The sequence below is a fragment of the Apteryx rowi genome, unplaced genomic scaffold (genome assembly GCF_003343035.1).
Source record: "Apteryx rowi isolate R43461 unplaced genomic scaffold, aptRow1 scaffold_31, whole genome shotgun sequence".
In the NCBI taxonomy this organism is placed as follows: domain Eukaryota; kingdom Metazoa; phylum Chordata; class Aves; order Apterygiformes; family Apterygidae; genus Apteryx; species Apteryx rowi.
In genome coordinates this window covers 368,687-388,105 of record NW_020449530.1, presented here as the reverse complement: position 1 = coordinate 388,105, position 19,419 = coordinate 368,687, and the positions used below count along the sequence as shown (strand labels likewise).

The window sequence follows — 19,419 nt, the reverse complement described above, 5'->3', positions numbered from 1 at the left end:
TGTGTTGTCACAGCTGCACTTATTACAATAGGAAGTTTGTCATTAAGTTAGAGATATAAAACAGAAAAGAAATTATACAGCTTACAGAGTTATAAAGCCAGAAAGTATCAAGCTTCTAAACTGAAATATCATCTGCACTTCTGGGGCATTAAAAGCACACAAAAGTGCAGTCCAGAGGATGCTCTCATACACAGAAGCTGAGCTGTTTTGTCTTTCAAAGTTACCTTATTCATTTGCAGTTCTGTATAGACAGTATAGAGGCATGTATGGCTACTACACTGAGGCTTGTGAGGTTGCCTGTCATATCTACATTAGCACTACAGCTTCTGGACAAGGAGATTTCAGTGGTTTCAATTTATTGTAGCCTAGCCCCTCTCTCCCTGGAAAGACCTTCAGCTCTTGCTCAGTACAGCCATTAGGTAACTGGAGAAAAGGCAGCCTAAGAAGGGCACCTTCTTAGGGCTTAAACAGTTGTAAGGGTTAAAAAGGAGGCAGAAAAATAAAGAGAAGACATGCACATTTGATGTTGGAGAAGAGCCTGTTTGTTTTTAATACACTAGAGAAATTGCTGAAACACAGAACAGCCATGTGAAAAATATGAAGTTAGCTTGCAGAGCTGACCTTGGCAGCGAAGCAACAGATGCCTGAGAGAAGATATCATTTTTGCATCCAGTTTTGTGAGACTGAAAACAAAAACAAAACAATGTTAGAAGAGATCCTGTCTTGTTTGTAAGAATTTGGAATAGACCCCTTCTGTAATAAATGTACAAAATACATATCGTCATCAATATTAGAATTTGCACATATTTTTACAACAAGATTTATTACCCTGAACCATCTGGGGTGTGACCCCTAACAGTCTCCAAAATAAAATCATGAATCCAACCTAGAGATACCTTACATCATATTATTTAAATTGAATTCTTCCAAGACTAGAAAGTTTCTGAAAAATAAGGATTGCATCAAGTAGAACTTCATCTGGACACATTTTGAAAACAAGAAAAAATATTTCAAAATAATAAAAATAGCCTATATAGCTAAGCTAGGGCTGTCCTCCTTTGGTCCCATTTCATAGGAGGAAATAGCAAGACACAGAGATTATATATCCCTTAAATTTTTACTCCTACTATAAAAATAAATAAGAGGACCATATGCAAAATTCCTATCTGGGCTGGTGTCTGCATTTCAGGTACTTACTATGACAAATTTTTGGTTTAAGTTCTATTATTAATTCATAATATCCTTTGCCAAAGCATAATATGAATTTCAGTATATATCACCACATTTTCCTAGGTGTTCTTCCTTCAAAATAAGATGGCCATTTATCCTTAACATTGGAGATATAATAAGAACTTAACCTGATGTAGCAAAAGCCGGTGGTTTCAGAATACGATATATGATCTTTCTTGAACAGACAAAGGCATTTATACTGAATTCCAAAGCGATAATGTTGAAACACAGGCTTGTACACAACAGTAGTATTTTTAGTTTCAGAATAAGAAGTTGGAAGCTTAAAGTGACCTTATGGAATACAGCAATGTTGTGGCACGATCCAGATGTTTCATCAGAACTTTTTTCTACAACAGTCTTTGCATTATGGAGGATATTGAGCCCAGAGTTTAGGTTATCAGTGCAAAACCACAGTATAGGAGAATAAAAATTTGTAGGGTATTGTCTTTGTTTTCCTTTTAAAATGTATTTATTTTACTGTATCAACTTAGTACGAGATGTTCCAAGAAACTGATGTCCTTAATTTAACCACAAAACAGAAACAGAATGGAAACAATCTTCCTGAAGTGAGGGAAATGGGTCGAAGGGATGAGGAATTTCCTTCCTATGTGAACTGAACAGTTGAGAAACTACCAGCAAGTACGCTGATAAAACTGTCCAACATTGTCTAGAATTTGAACACCACATAAGCCCCCACACCATCTCAAAGTTTTATCACTTAATTATTTTATTCATGGTATGCAGAGAAATGAATAGATGTACAGGCCTCAAAATCAGGCCACCCTTTTGATAAACCCTCAGTACGCATTCTTGTTCATATTATCTTCCTTTGCAAGCTGTTCTATTATGAGAGCAAGAATGACAGAATCTGTCCCACTCTAACAATCTGTTTAAAAGAAGAAACAAACTAAAGAATCACATTTTACAGATTCCATATGAGGCAGAAAGAGCATATGATTTGATGGAAATTACAAGGCAAACACAGGGAAAAGGTGAAAATAAACTACGGTTTTGCTGAGAACTAGTTCATTCCATCCAGCCTTTCACAACTATTGACAATTGGGTTTGTGTTGGTACCAGGTTACAAAAGCTGTAGTCCACTAACAAATTATCAGAATTAGTCAGTTCCTTCCTTACCATAAATTCAAAATGGATAATACATTTGTTATTGTTAATTTTTATTTATATCATCATGACTCCAAGAGAATAAAAATCCCATGACACTGAGATCATGGGAAAGGTTGAAAGTAATTTGCTTCACAAGTGAATCACAAAACTGGAATCTCTGAACTGTGTTTGAGGATAGACCATCTTATATTTTTTAATATAAAAATCATCACAGAAATATTTGATATTTAGAACAGAATCTTCAGCAAAATTGCTAGTTGCAAACATCCCAAATTTTGGAGTCTAGCTGTGAAATGTTAAATAAAAATATTAAATAAAAATACTTTTAGTTTCTGTTTAACTTTGAGCCTTTAAGGTGCATTTGGGTTCATAATTAATTGTTTTTTTCTCCCTGTGAGATCTAGTAACTTTATAAAAGCAAAATCTGAGTTTCCCCAACAACTGAAGTATCGAGTGAAAACATGAAATACTAAAAGTTTGAAAACTAAGCTGCAACAATCAGTAGTGTTTTTTCACTGTTCACTAGCCAAATTTTTTTTGCTTAATACCTCCCTTTTTTTCTTCCTACTCACTAATAACTGAGCTAATTGCAGGGTGTCATAGAGATCAGGTGATCTTCAAGCTGTTACATGATTCCCAGCATTACCTCACCACCTGGAACACAGCTGATTAGTTATAAATGAAAGATAAATCTAGTTTTTTGCAGGAGCCACTTCACACAATGATAGGCACTCTGTTGCAAATGTAAATCTTGCACAAAACTGCTGCTTGAGCAATCTCACCATGAATCAGTAGCTGCGGAAGATTAGCTCCATCAGGATACGTGCAAGGCAGAAGATGCTATTTCTGAAGGGAGCTGACTACGTAATATAAATCTTTCTTTGTTGGAAAACATTTAGTTTTTAATTTAAATCAGTTCATTTCTAGTGGAAAAATCTTCCTCAAGAAAGGTCTGGAAATATATCTAAAATTGCTCAAATCTGGGGACTAACAGCATTTCTTTCCAACTGGCAAACTCCAAAATTGGAGCCCAGCATGTTATAAGATCCCAAAAGGAGCTGCACATTTTTTTTTTGAGCAAATAACTTTTAAATGATTGTAGATCTCTTCTCTCTGGATAGTAAAGAAATCTCAGTTTTACAATTCCATATTTCTGATGTAAAATAAATAATTTCATATTGTAAAGATGGGGGGGAATTGTGCATGGAATACAGGTAACTTTGGAATGGATATGAGGAGTGTTTCTGTGGTTCAGGAGAGCTGATCTCCTTGCAGAGGTTGTTCTGTAGTGAAGACCCAGTGCCAAAAATATTTGTCTTTAGCTTTAGTGCCCTTTGTCCTGTGCTCTGTGAACGGCTTTTCTGAGAAGGCTGCAGCTCTGATACTGCATTGTGGATAGGAATGTCCTGCCAATATGAATAGATTAAAACTTGGTGATGACTTTGAAGATTAGGATCTGACACTCAAACTGGCAGCCAGAGCAGACCAAAAGCTGACAGAGCAGTGCAGAGGAATGATGTAGAATAGCTGCAGCTCTCAATGCCTCTGAAAATCAGACAGCTGCTTCTTCAGCAGTGAAGCCCCGTGTTGTCTCTACCTTCGGACAACATCTGTAACTGATGGGCTACTGTGGTCAGGGCCTCTTCTAAGAGGCCAGAGAGAAAAGGGATCAAATTTAAGGAGTTTTTGGCCATCCTGCCTATGAGCTCATGAGCAGGCTGATGTTTCCGATCACATTAACATCTGGATGGAAGAAGAAAATATATTCTAGCTACTTAGTTCAGCTCTGTGAGGCAGCTACTATTTCTCTGGCCTGGTACTCCTTTAATCTGAATAACTGTTCCTCATACATACATTAATTCTTCTTTATATACCGCAGAATTTTTGATGACAAATACTTCTGTGGAAAACAGTATATCCAGACAACTATAACTAATGCATGGCTGATATGACTCCATTTTCCCAAATGGAATTATGCTTCTGTTGAAGCAAGATTTCTGTCCAGGATAACTTAGCAGAACAGGACATGTTGCTCCTTATTGATCTCACAGCCCTGCTGGTAAGGAATGACTACCTCCCTTGCAGCACTGAGTGGCCAAATTGCACACTGTTCCTGTTTCACTTGCTAATGTAAACAGGTTTGCTGCATCTGATGGTCAGCACCATTGAATGCCATAAAAAGACTGAATATTCAGGTACAATTTCTACCCAGTGCCATGACAAAGACGAAGCCTTTCTTTGCACAACTACTATTCTCTCTCTGTCTTGCTGAAATCCAGCTAATCCAGCAACATGAGTATCTTCAAGCATTATTACTTTTTGATGATGATTTTGGTCTAAAAAATAGAAGGATAATAGGAGTGTGATAAATGGGGAGGTTTCCCATATCCCTTGTTATCCTCTGGTTCCTACTGCTTTCACCAGATCTATCGGGGTCTTATTTCTCTGAAGCTCATCATTTCCATTAATAAACAAATGCTTCTTCAACTTCTACTAGTCAGATGACATGCCAGTCTAGTTTTGCAGGTTGCCAGGTTTTGCAACTCAGATGTTGTGAGAGGCTCATGTATGCCTAAAATGAACTCACGGAGGTGGGAACCCTCTGTCCCCTGGGAGTTCCCCTCCTACTTGGCTGATACCGCCTGTCAAACAGAATTGAAATTCAGCCCAGAAATCAATACTGTGGTTGGATTATGCAGTTAGTACAATAGGATAAAAAGCTAAGAGATCTGCTTAAACGAGAAGTGGCACTAGGTGGCCTAGTTTTCTAAAAAAAAAAAAAAAAGTTATTTGAAATAGAGATGCTGTATGTCTTCCATTTCTTCTAACAAAGAGAAGGAGCAGAGCTGGACACAAACTGAAAATGCACTTCCTGGATATACAAATGCATTAAGATATCTTTAGTTGTCTTATGCTCTTTGTATCAGCAACAGATTCAACTACCATACATCCTCTCCCTAGTGTGCTATTGTGTTGCCTTTTAATTATTTCCGTAAGTATACATTCACAAAATGAATTTCTCAGTTAGACTTCTGGAAGAAAAGTTTTCTAATTTCTGCAAGAAAAAAAAAATCTCTAGAGAGGAGATGGTGTGTACTCTGACAGTGGCTTTTTGCAGCTGCAAAAAAAAGAAAGCTTCAGGTGTATTTAGGCAGGTAATCCTTACATCTTTAAAGCAAAATAGTAAATCAGTAAGTTTGTTGTCTGCTTTTTAATGCACTATTTTTTCTTCAATTAACTAAGTCTTACATAGTGTTCAAGTCTACCTAATAAAGATTGTGGAAAAAAATTAAGGTCCACTTTCATCCAGATCATTGTACAAACTGTCACTGGCTTGATTGGAAACAAGTCTGAACATGTATTTCAGTTATCACTAGTAATACAACGGCTTGATTTTTTTGTCATCAGATATAAGTTCCATAAACATGTCCTGCAGATATATCCATACTTGTTGGAATATATTCGTATTTCTTAAGTTGTTTAAAAATCTGAATATCACAAATTTTCTAAATTATTTTGAGTTATTTTAACTCGGGGCTAGAAAACACTCAACTGCCAGGACCTGCTACATGCTTTTCAGGAGGTAGCTAATGCACATGAAGTATCTGTAGACAGGGTAACATTGGAGAAAATTCCTTCAGTTCTGAGCTCAGTATAATATAATATAAGCTGCTCTTTATTTTGCTCAGTGAATGTATTTCTGATGAAACACGTGTCTGACAATAACAAACATTACAGTCCTGTCTTATATGGAAGAAGTATGAGAGCAAGCATAAGCAGCGCTGGGCAAGATTCGGCATTCCCTACAGCACCCTCACGGTGCCTTGCGTTCCCTTCCTTTACCTGTATGTCTCAAACTCTCAACCAAGACTGCCTGCAAAGCACCTATCTAAAATTGTTTTTCTTACTCAGCAGACATGTTAGGAAATTGGACAAAATCATCCCGACTCACTAACCCCAAACATCAAATGGGAATGCTGTGTAGGCACTCCAAATTGCCCTTTCTTCTCAGTCCTCCTCAGCCATCATGTACCTTAGGTTCACAACAAATTATGAGTTTAATAGCACACTTGTTTACTACTGGAAGTTGATATAACAAGTTTCTGACAGGTTTTTGGAGGATTCTTTAGAACCCCCAGCTTACAGATGCCTGAATATGTTTATTATTTACCCCCCAACTAAAACTGCTATGTTTTATAAATAACAGAGTAAGTGGTAATAAACACACCACTGGCAGAAACATTGCACGAGCTATGGATAATGCAGTAATGATGCAGAAAAGCAGACAAACATGCCATTTGTATTAGACAGCATTTTGAGACTACCTTCTGTATRAAAGTATCAAAGGAACATCATAAATGTGAATGAAGACAAACCATTAGATTGCATGAGTGGGTAATTTGAAACATAGAAGCAGACCCCATTTTTCAAAGGAGCTTCCTTCTCCTGACTACAGTAACATTTGGACACTCAGTGGCAGTGCAAATCACTCTAAATCTGACCTACCTCAGAGTGTATGGTAAAAGCAGGAAAACTGTCATTCACCCCCTGGTTCTCAGGCTTAACTACATGGTTGCTCTTCTTGCAGAGTATTAAATGAGGGCAAGCTTTTCTTCGTCAGCTCCTAGCTCTCATTACATTTTGCATTCATATACCAATATGCACCTACTACAGTTTGGGAACTTCTGCACTAGATTTTTAGCAAAACACAGGTTGAAAATCCCATTTGTTGTCTTGCCCCATAATACTGCTGGAAAAACCCGCTGTTTGACCATAGAAAAATTCCCACTGCTGATTGATTCCTAGGTCTGCTTGGCTGATTATGATTCCCCAACCTACCCTTATATGATTCACACCCATACATCTGCTCTAGCTTCAGCGGGTAATTGTTATTCCATACAGACAGCCCAGTATTTATTCAAACAAGGGTGCTCTTGTGTATTTCTCTGATTTTAGCTTCTCTGAAATAAAGTAAATCAGTCATAATACATTACATTGTATGTTTGTATTTGTATGTGGGAATAAAAACTAATTTTATTATCCTCTGAAAGGCAGCAGCTGATTACTAAGACAAAATAAATAAGAGAAGTATGTTAAACAGAGTACTGTACATTTACATTAGCTAGAGACGAGGCATTCCAGGCTTCTCTAAAATACTGTGGCTAATTAGAAAAGATGAGGATTTCAATTATTTTCCAACATCCTTTTTCATATTAGAAAAAAATATTTGCTGTCCTGTGACTCTGTGGGCACACTAAAAAAAAATTCTAGGTCATGACTCTCTGATCCTGCAAGTCTTGGACTCCTATGCTATCATTTTGTCCTGGGAGAAGCAGAAAAGATGTCTGCAGAATGAGCAAGTTGGTACTGCTTGGATTATCTTCATAAAAGAAGCTGAAGTGAATTTAAAAAACATTGTGCTCTGCCAGAGTCAGCTGATTTGGTTCTCAGGAGTTTGTATGAACAGTTGTTTTATGGGTTCTTGGCTCAGGCATATGTTAGGACTTTGGGAGGGTTGAATGAACCCAAAATCTCAAAGCAAAAAAAAAAAAAAAAAAACCCAAACATATCATTTTTGCATGAAGATGGTTTTAAACAGCTAAATTTAGTTTTCTGGAAAATATTTTAAAAGTATTTTTAGACTCATTTTAGCTTGTTTTATGAAAACAATCCAGATATACACTTCAAAGTCTAGAGGTAGCAATTTGGATCTGAGGCTTTTGGTTTAAGGCATTATACAGCAGGGACTGATTTGTAACTCAGTTTTTTAACTACAAGCTTAAAGCCATCAAAGGTATGTGGTATCTGGATATGGAATTCAAGCTATTTTCAGTAACATTTGTTGAGATAAAAGTAGAGCATAGTTATTTCCCTAAAATATCAGTTCAGATTCCCACCAAAAGGAATACAGATTTTATTCCTGAAACCTCTGTGCTTCCTATTACTGTCTTCCACAGTACTTGCAATCAGATCCATAGCATATGAGGATGATATATTTGCTTGTATTTACTCATTCACATTATAGCTCTGAATAAACATCCAGTAACTATATTTCTTCTCAAACTCACATCCCTTCATTTATTTCAGCTCTGATTTTCTCAAATGGGGTCAAACCAGCAGTTGGCACTCCTRAGACCAAGAGTCTCAGGTATGCAGTGAATTGAAAGCTTGCATATAAAACCACAAAAGGAAGTTTTATCTGGAATCTTCTGTATTGTCATCAACTTCTGTGGTGGAAAATCAGTGAGGGGAATGAATACATTTAGTTAGCAATCCATTTGTAAAGCAGTAAGGATAAAAATGTCCAGCAAATTAACTTTGACTGGAGGAGCTGATGAGATGGCAGAAGAGACAAGTAACAGAAAAAGCAAATTTAGGTATCAAAGCCTGGTTAGAAGCCACAGGACAGAAACCTGAAGGCCTTCAGGAAGTTAAGGGTTACTTCAGTTATCATAGTGAACAAAATATTTCATTTTCAAGCAACCAACTCACACTTAGCTACAGTCAGCAGTGCCTGTAAGTTATCAACCAACAGTTGTTTAATGGAATATATGAAATAAGTCCATTTTCCAGTAGAATGAAATGAATGTACTAATGCATAACATTACTTTTCCACCAGTGTATTTTAACTCTCACAGGAGAAAAGTTGTTCAGCTGATAGGATTCATCTGTCTTTGGTCTCTCAAGTGAAGCTGTCAACAAGAGGGCTTTCTGATACTTTTGATTTTTTTTTTTTAATTTGACAAGTTAAATGATGGCACATTTTGGTCTTTCAAGATTTGATTAATGATCCACAGATAGAAATCTCTGTAGCTCTTGCCAACTGTAGTAGCCAGCCCATTCCTGGGTGCAGGGTGTCTTTTTAATGGAATCATTTTTTTGATAGGCTTTATACTACAATGTAAAAGATAATTACTCACAGTATTCCTGCAGGTTGCTTGTTATTAGCTTCCAAATTCTACTCCCATTTCTTACCTCACAGATGTGTTCTTGGTTATTTGTTCAGTGCTTCGAATAGGTAAGATACTAGATGTATATTATTGGTTATAATACTATACTCATGAAATATTTTTAGTATTGTTTTATTATTCATTCAAACAGACTAGCTGAAGTCTTCAGATTTGCTAGTGTGATCCGGGGTTTTGTCTGTAATGTGTTTGTATCTATCGACTGTTAAGTAGTCAGAATATTCAAGGGTTTTGCAGGAGCTGTGAAGTGTCGCTAGTTCTGCTTTCTCTAAGGAAAATGATGTTTTCTGTTTGCCAGAAAAATTCYATTCCAAACTTTGCATTTGATGGTATTCCCACACAGGTCCTTTACACCTCAGCAGACCAAGAGTGCCCTATTTCAGGCAATTGCTCTGAGATGCCTGATGCTTTCTTTGGATTTACTGCCTCCACAAGGTGAAGCAACCTAAGTCTGTAAAACATAAGCACTACTTAACATTTTTTTTTTTAGAAAAGATTAAGGTCAAGTTTTTTGGAAGGAAAAAAATCACAAGTAGGAACATCTACAGAATACAATTCTAGTCTAAACATAACAACTGAGCACCTCTACTTGCTCAGATGCTCTTACCATGAGTTCCTAAGGCATGCTCTCACATTCAGAGCCAAGTATTCAGTTTCCATGGAGATAGAGTACTTTCCAGATAAGGAAGGGAGATTAACTACTTTGTGACTTCTCCTTCTATCATCTCATACTTATTTCCTTGGAGTTAGACTTTGGCATTAAACTTTAAAGGACCTTGATGGAGCTGAAGGGGTCTAGCTATCTTGGGAACTTGTGACTTCTTCCTGGTTCACGCTCATTCAGCTAATGAGCTTGTAATTGTGTAAGCAAAGATGACAACTTTACCTGGAATCAAGTCATACAGGTGTCTCAAGATTATTTCTACCTCTATTTTTATCCAGTCTGACAGCCAACCACTTCGAGCCTAAATCTAAACTTCTTCTTTCATACAAAGCTATTAATACACTCATACTAAATGTTATGCAAAACCTGGGTCACACAGGCATTCACATACAAATAAAATTTTGGTTTTAGCATTCTGTAGCGATCACAGAAGATGCACTACTAGTACAGACTAGCTTGGAAAAGTACAGACATGTCTACAAGACGAACTAAGCCTCCTTCCAACTCGTCAACCTGTTCCTGTGTCACCATCAAGAAATAAAGAAAAGAAATAATTATACTCCAAGAAAAGAAATAATTATAGTCCTCTTGGAATCCAAATCTGTATTTTGGATGACATGATCATATGACATGCAACTCCAGACCTAAACATCTCCTGGAAACACAACTCACAAGTATCTTCATTTCACTAAAAAGTTTCCATATATTTGTATAAACCTTATGAAAGTTCTATTCAAGAATAATCAATATACTTGTTATCATTTTGACTTCTCTGCTGTTGCATACTTTAGAACATCTTATTTATATATTTTTTTCAGTTATTTGGAGTTGTATAATCATTGTGCATCTTGGGGCAATAATCTTTGTTCCCCCAAATTTCAATAAAATGAAAACTTTTGCAGCTCTCCCTGGCATGCCTCATACTTGTAAAAGCAGTGTCAGTTTCTTCTATCACCAATGCTATTAATTTCTTTCAAAGCTTGATTCTGGCAAAAAAAACCCAACCTACTACTGAAGTTACTCCAAGCATAATACAATGAGCCAAATTAATCCATGATCTAATACTGATGACATTAGTGGATTCAGTCCAGAGACAAATGTAGCCTTATTTTGTTTTGAAATGGAACATATTTTCAAATCCCAGAATAATATTTGTTTAAAAGTTCTTTATGCCCTTAGGGCAGAGATAATTGTATGAATTTGTTGTCTATGCAAAGAAATTTTATCTAGTGTTTTTCTAAATAACACAAGAATTTGCTGTGTATGAGCGCTCTCTCTTAATCATCTGTTTCTTAAAAAAGAGAAAGATGGTCTAATACATTATACTTTCAATTTAAAAAAATTGTTCTACTCTTTCAAATTTAATTTATTGTACAAATAGTAGTAGAAAAACATTGTTATGCTCTAGGTCTCTACGATGCACCGCTTGCTCTGATAAACCAGCAAACGGTGTGTTGCATGGTGAAGAGAGAAGTTTACAGTCAAGTTACAAACTAAGCTTAATTTTTCAGAGATTTTAGTATCTTACATCCTGGCTCAGTACTGCTAACAGTGAAGGGCTCATAMAATTTAACAGTGGAGCATTAAGTGCTTCTGAGGAATGAGGTCAGTGCTAGATTATAAAATATATATAGATAACTGCTCTCAGTCCTCTGACATGCAATGATTTGCCTTAGAAAAGAAGACAATTTTGGAACCTGCTCTTACTCTAAAAGGCTGARAGCATATATGTACGGTGCACGCATAGGAAACCATCATTCAAAGGAAATAGAGTCATAAAATCATGTAGGTTGGAAGGAAACTCCAGAAGTAACTGTGTCCAACGTCCTGCTCAAAGGAGGGCTAACTTAGACCAGGTTGCTCAGGGACTTGTACAGGCTAGGTTTTGACTCTCTCCAAGAATGGGGATTTCACAACCTCTCTGGGCACCTGTTTTAGCATTTCCTTATCCTTGTGGTGAATTTTTTTTCCTTGCATCTGCTTGTAATTTCACATGCCTGTTGCTTCTCATCCTTCCACACTGCACCACTGAGAAGAGTCTGGCTCTGTCTTCTCTACACTCTTTTATAGGTAGTTATAGACTACCCCCTTTGCTTTCTTTTCTTAAGGCCGAATGAACCCAGCTCTCTCAGACACTCCTTGTACAGTTGTATGTCTAATCACCTGACTAATCATAGGACCAATCATCTCAGTGGCCTTCCACTGGACTCACTCCAGTATGTCAATGTCTTTCTTATACTGGAAGCCCAAAACTGGACACAGTAGTCCAGTTGTGGTCTCACAAGTGCCAAATAGTGTGTGACCTCCTGGCTATGTTCTTGCTAATATAGCCCAGGTTGTGCTTGGCCTCCTTCACAGCAAGGGTATATTGCTGGTTCATGGTCCTTGTTGTCCACCTAGATTCCCAGATCATCTTCTGCCAAGCTGCTTTCTAGACAGTTGGTGCCCAGCATGTCCTGTTGCAATGAGGTTATTCCATCCTAGATGCAAGACTATACTTGCCTTTGTGGAACTTCACGAGGTTCCCTTCAGCTCATTTCTCCAATCTGTCAATGTCCTTCTGAATAGCAGCCTTGTCCTTCAGTGTATTGACTGCCTTCCCCCTGCCACGTATGGGATCATTCGAAAACTTGCTGAAAGTGCACTCTATCCCATTCTCCAGGTTGTTAATAAAGACATTATGCAGTATTGGCCCCAACGCTGATTCCTGAGGGATGCCCCTGGTAACCAGCTGCCAGTTGGACCTTGTACCACCAATCACAACCCCATTGGCCCAGAGATCCAGCCAATTTTCCACTCACCTATCCACTTATCCAGTTCATATCTCACTATTTTGGCTCTAAGGATACTATGGGAGACTGTATCAAAGGCTTTGCTGAAGTCAAAGTATAGAACATCCACTGCTCTCCCCTCGTCCACACAGTCAATCATCTCATCACAGGTTGGTCAGGCATAATTTGTCCTTGATAAATGCATGCTGACTGTTCCCAATCACCCTCTTGTCCTTCACTGTCTGGAAATGGCTCTATAAGCTTCACAGGAACATAGGTGAGGCTGACTGGCCTGCAGTTCCCTGGATCCTTCTCTTGTCCTTCTTGAAGATGGGTGTGATGTTTACCTTTTTCCAGTCATCAAGAACCTCTCCTGATCCCCACAACCTTTAAAAGTGACAGAGAGCAGCCTTGCAATGATATTGATCTGCTCCCCTGACATCCTCAGATGCCTCCTGTCTGGTCCCATGGACTTGTGTACATCCAATTCACTTACTCCTAGGATGACTGGACTAAGGCTGTCTATTATTGTTGATTTTCAGAGGCTGTCTGAATTACTTTAGCCTTTTAGAACAATAAGTATAAATATCTTGCACTGTGAGAATACCTTCCAAGTGAAAACATCAAAGCAGCTTACAACTAAGAATTAACTCTGCTGAAGCTCATTCCTAAAATTTGTATTACACAGTTGGGTAATCTCAGAGACAGATATTTACAGAACAAGAATTTTGCTAAACTCAGCTTCCTAGAAAGTAAATGAACTGCCAGGTGATTTTAATTCTCCTCTAGCAAATCTTTTATAATCTAATTCACTTTAATTATGAGTCAAAATGATTTTTGCAGGGGTAAATGCTTATTTAGCTAGCCTGAATTATTAAGTGGTTTGGATTTGAGGCTTGAAAAGAGGTAGGAAAAGAATATTATATTATTCCCAGCTGTTCCTCCTCCTTTACAGTGCAGTCATACTTTAAACAGTCTAGAGGATGAAGCTGTTGGTTGAGAAAGAAAATACAGAAATGGCTTACTTAACCCGTAAGTTGGCACCYACAGCTTGGCAGTTTCCCTTCATCTTGGTTACAATAACTTCAAGAATGTGAACAGAACTGTGTATCTCTCTTCCTCTCCATTTCTCCTTCCCCTGTCTCCCCTATTAACACTGTAGGATAGTCCATTCCTTTCCATCCCACCAAGTCTTGTTTAAGCTGCTATGATGCTTCTCACTGATCTTTGCTTCTTTGGTAAATGCATAACATAGATACTGGCTTAACTGAACACAGTCAATCCCAGTACAGGACTTTGAAACACACAGGCTCTGTCCTCTCTAGATGAGTTCCCTATATTCACTGTCAAGATTTCCCCAATTGTGTCTTTACTCTACATCTTCCAGCCTATTCCCCAAACATGGATATACTTACTTTGCCTTCCTTTATTTTCTGAGGGTTAACTTCAGCAACTCTCTGCATTCTGAGAAGTAGTGGGGAACAGCTGGTACTAAAACTGGGAAAGCATTTCATTTTCTTGGTTTGTTTTTGTTTCAATCACTTCTTCAATTGTTGCTCCCTTGGTTTTGCAGTGGTTCAACTTTTCAGTGAAACCACTTGCTCCTTTATCGGTCTCCTTCCTATCTGCCCAGCACTGACTTTTTCCTTTCAAAAGAAGGAATGGGACCAGAAGACTGAGTATCAGAAAAGATGCTACAGCAAAGATAAAACCATTTTTCATTTCCCTCATTGGTTTTGTCCCTCTGTGCTTGGTGCATGCTCTGAACATGCCTGATCCCTGCCCTCCAGTCAGAGGGAAAGGCTCCTAAGGGTCTGACTTGCATGGAGACATGCAAGGGTTAGGGACAAAATTCTTCCCAGAAGAGTAAACCCTCTTGGGATGCTGACACTCAGGTGGTAACTGAAGTGATCTTATATCTGACCTCACCTGTAAAGGAAAGTAAAAAGGGTACAAATCCCACCATGAGGCACATAACCGGACTCAGAGCTAAACCTCCTATTCCCCCTCCTATCCAGCTTCCCTGTGCTACATCTTTCCTGCTAAACCTCTATCATTTAACTTCTCTTGCTGCTGCTTCAAATTCCTCTTCACACTCTTCTTCACTGCTCTACAGCCCGTTTCTGGGTCTAATCCCATTTCCCTCTCTTCACACACACAAAGTATACTATCATGCGCACCTAACAGAAAAGTTTCTGTGGCCAGACCCTCACCTTCCCTAGACCTATGTTAAAAGAAGTTATATGAAACTACAAAAAGTATGGTCACCTGCTGTGAAAGACTGATGTAGATAAGACTACATGACTTGAAGCACACACTTTTCCATTATTTGCAAAATATGATTACACTGCTCTTTATCTTTCATCTAGTTACTCAGTGATAATTGACTGCTCAAGGCTGGCACTCAATTTTAATTATCCCCCCAGTGAAAACACAGCAACATGCTCTGCAATTGTTCTCATATCTGCACACAGCATCTGTAATGCAGCATCCTTCCACAAAGAGCAAATCCTTTTTTTTCTCCATAAATTAGCTGTACAAATTACCAAAGCATATTTCTCCAAAGAAAAACTTAACAGAGGTAAAGATGCCTACAGATCCAAATGAATGTTTCAAATCTGCAATACATTAGAATAGCTCAGATTCAAGGTCCTCTAACAAATGACTGCCCTGCTGTCTTCTCTTGAGGCACAGGTAGATTTCTGTTTCCCTGTTCAGCACAATTCACTTCAGAGAACTAAGCATCTAGTAACTTCCTTAGTACTGTGTCCACAAAGTGGCCATGTAGAAGCTGAAATAAGCATCAAGATGTCATCTCACTACCAGTCAGTATTGCTAATGTACTAATAGATATGTAAAGAGCTCCACTTAGTGGCAAGAGAAGACATTTCCAACAATGGCATCTAACATGAGAGGAAGAGACCTCTGAAAATGTAAATATGTATACTAAACACTCTCTACTTAATTCAAGCTCTGCCTGATTAATTTTAATCAAAGAACTAGAATCATGACCTTCCACTAGGATAGCTTTATTCACGTTCAGCAAAAATTTCTGAGAAAATTCAATCACTGGCTATGGAAAGATGTTGTTTAATCAAGCAGACACTCTGAATCATAAATGATAAGTGAAAGAGAGTCTTGCCCAGGTGCTTTATAATCTATGATTGGCATATTTGTTATTCTGTGCAGTAATGGGGAGAATTAATCTGTATGATTACAAGACCCTGATTACTTCCTGACTGAAGTTGGGTTTGATGAATATTTACTTTAGTTAACTCTCTAAGACAGTTATTTGGATGATAAATAGATAAACACGAAACTGTGCATAAATAAGTTTGTCATTTTTTTTGTTTTGTAACATTATTGGAGACTGATATATAATCACCTTGGCTAAAAAAAAAGTCAAAACTCCTCAAWATTTTTATTTTCTGTCTGCTAGGCTTTCGAAGTAACTACTTCTCCCACCTTTGCTTCTTTTTCTCTATTCTCTATTATTTTCTGAAAAAATGAATGACTGTTTCACAGTCCCCAGCTTCTCTAACAATCTCTTTAGTAAAAGTAGTCTAGCCTGGGTGCACAGAATTAGCATATCTCTAAATCAAAGATTTTCAAACTGAGGGGAATAAATATATTTAAATGGGGATGTTACTAGGTAGCTAACAGGAGGGTAACGGTGGGGGTAAAGCCAGAGGAGGTACAGCTAGGGCCAAAGGCTGTCAGGTCCCGTCAGAGGGAAAATGGCTGCTCTAAGCACAAGCAGAGGAAGCACAGCTGATAGGAATGACTAAATTAAGATGTTGTTCCTCAGCAAGAACCTCCAACAGTGTCCAACAATCTCCTCTTGCTCCTGCTCAGTGCGTATTCCGCCTCTTCCCTTCTCACCTTGCTCTTGGTCCTGCTTGAAACACTTCCTCCTGGACACATCTCTCATTCCAGTTGCAGTGTCACCATGGCAGTGTGTTTCTCCTTCCTCAAACCCAGACATGATCCATGGTAGTATTTCCCTTCCCCATGGTCCGTTTGAGAAATGTGGTATAAAAAATTCTCCTTTGGAACTGGGATAGAGATGCACAATGTACTCTGGAAAACAGGAAGAAAAGAGTGCAAGATCACCGCTAAACAAACTGGCTTACTGAAGTATGCCATGAAAGATATACACTGAGTTAGGCCTAGGATAAACTTGGGAGACTTTTAATTATTATGTTCTCTCTAGCTATTAATAAAGCCTTGATTTGAGAAAACATGTAGATACCCTTATTTTCAGTATTATTTCTGTATATCCTTAACCATGTGTCCCAGAGATAACAAAAGTACTTCCCACTTCCCAGAATTATAACTTTAAAAGTCATATCCTTCTGTATCACTATTAAATTTAAACTCTAAAGGTTAAGAGACAAGGAAATTCCCATACCTGAGATATTTAAAGTATAGATCTTGTCCAGCTATGTGGCCATCTTTTGTGTTTTTGATAGTTTTCTCAGTGTTGATGTCTCTCCCACTCTAATCATATTGGTAATTTATTTTCTGCTAAACAATGTCACTATAATATCTAATAGTGGCTGTACAGCACTCTGAGGTTTGTATATGACTCCCTAGCTTTTAATTACTTAAAAATTTGAAATCCCTAGAAGGAAATGAAGCTATAAAATGCAAGCTGTATTTTTAATGTAGTAGTAAAGGAAACATCTTCAGCGTGGAAGGCAAAAGCTAGTTACTTTCTGGAAGCTACCATCTGGTATAGTACAGAGCACCCAGTGGGGTGGGAAAGGAGGCAAGAGAGGGTATGGCTGGGACCTATGGGGAAGCATCAGGCTCTCATCTACCTGGGAATCAGTCAAGTCCCTAATGCTGTAATTAAATACAGGCACTATGTGGGACCAGTGCTTTTGTGATCATCTACCTGTTTATACTAAGTCCATGGACCAACTGATTTATAACTTTTATAAAACTGAGCAGTAGCTGATAATATACAATTTATAAACAGGCTTCTATGAGGAAAGGCTGAGAGAGCTGGGCCTGTTCAGCCTGGAGAAGAGAAGACTGAGAGGGGAGCTCATCAATGTATACAAATATCTTAAGGCAGGGTGTAAAGAGGATGGGACCAGACTCTTCTCAGTGGYGCCCAGCAACAGGACAAGAGGCAACGGGCACAAACTGAAACACAGACAGTTCCATCTGAACATGAGGAAAAACGTCTTCACTATGAGGGTGACAGAGCACTGGAACAGGTTGCCCAGAGAGGTTGTGGAGTCTCCTTCTCTGGAGATATTCAAAACCCGCCTGGACACGATCCTGGGCAACGTGCTCTAGGTGACCCTGCTTGAGCAGGGGGGTTGGACTAGCTGATCTCCAGAGGTCCCTTCCAACCTCAACCATTCTGTGATTCTGTGATACTATTCAATAAATTAAAATTTTGCCCATTAAAAATGCAGAATATAGAAAAATTTGTTCACAGTATTAACCAATTTTCTGTTTTTAGGATTTTAGGAATGCAATTACAGTTCTGTTGGGCCTAGTGAGATTTTTAGTTCAGCATGGATATTATAAGTTTCATGTCTCCATAGTTTATTTCCTTTTCTGATTTTCATCTACCTTCCAACAAACTGCAAATATTTTTGCCTTTGTCTGTCTGTTACAAATTTTGTATCTCCCTAATTGGATATCATACTATTGCTTTGTGCAGGATGAAAACCACACCAATTTTACAGAAGACTAAATACAGAATTTTCCTCAGACAGTCACAAGCAGTTTTATCAAGGGAAACACATATTTGGGGATTATATTTAAATACAACTTTTAATTTTACTTTAAAGGCTTTTAAAGATGCATTTGAACTCTCTATGAATATAACCTGTCGGCTGGGATGTCCTAGATTGAGCTATAGGTGTGTGACAAAGCACAGTGAGATAGTGACATCAGTGTTAAGAAAAAAATCCAGAAAATTTCAAAAATATTGAAAAACCATATGTGGTAATCTGTGGCTGCATGTGGAAAAACTCAGATTGCCAGTTACAGTGAGAGCACACATGGGTCATGAAATTACAAAATCATCAGCAATTATGTGTGAGAACTCAGGAAAGCTGGAACATGAGAAGGTCAGAAAGTGAAATATGCTACCTATCCTTTACAGAGAAATAGCGGAAAACTTAAGTTGCCTTCAGCTTCAATTATCTGTTGACAACATAAATGTTTCTCCTAGTTTTAACACTTAAAAAAGGGAGTGAGTGACAGCCTATGGGCTCCTGTGAGGAATGGGTACAGTGCTGTACCAGCCTAACTTTTCAGTCTGTAGACAGAAGAGAAACACCCCTTCCCCTGTTTTTAGATAGGGCTGTCAGGCTCCTCCAGCTTCAGATACCATCTCTGGATGCCTCCTAGGGAAACAATCCCATCAGCGTGGCTGCCTTGTATTTTACGTGAAACCAGACGGGCACTGCTATGTATCCTGGGCTCCTCGCTTTCAGCGTCTCCCCACCTCCTCCTTTGCAGGCAAGGCCTACGTGGCCCTGCCGCCGGCCATGTTGGGATTGAGCCCAACCGCAAAAAAAAAACGCGTTTCTTTTTGGCAGGGTTGATTTGCTATTGCTGTAGAAATCCGAGCAGAGCAGAGGAGCAGCGGTGGGGGTACAAAGGACTAACTGTAACAGGATAAAGGCCA

At 38.3% G+C, this 19,419-nt stretch overlaps 1 long non-coding RNA gene across 1 annotated transcript; it reads right to left on the bottom strand.

The window, feature by feature from the left end:
* Window positions 1–544: 544 nt before the first annotated feature.
* LOC112968294 lies at window positions 545–17,817 on the bottom strand. The gene is made up of 3 exons (XR_003254322.1): window positions 17,173–17,817; window positions 16,644–16,841; window positions 545–683 (listed from the first exon to the last, which is right to left on the bottom strand). It is a non-coding gene; the product is annotated as an uncharacterized LOC112968294 (long non-coding RNA).
* Window positions 17,818–19,419: the final 1,602 nt, after the last annotated feature.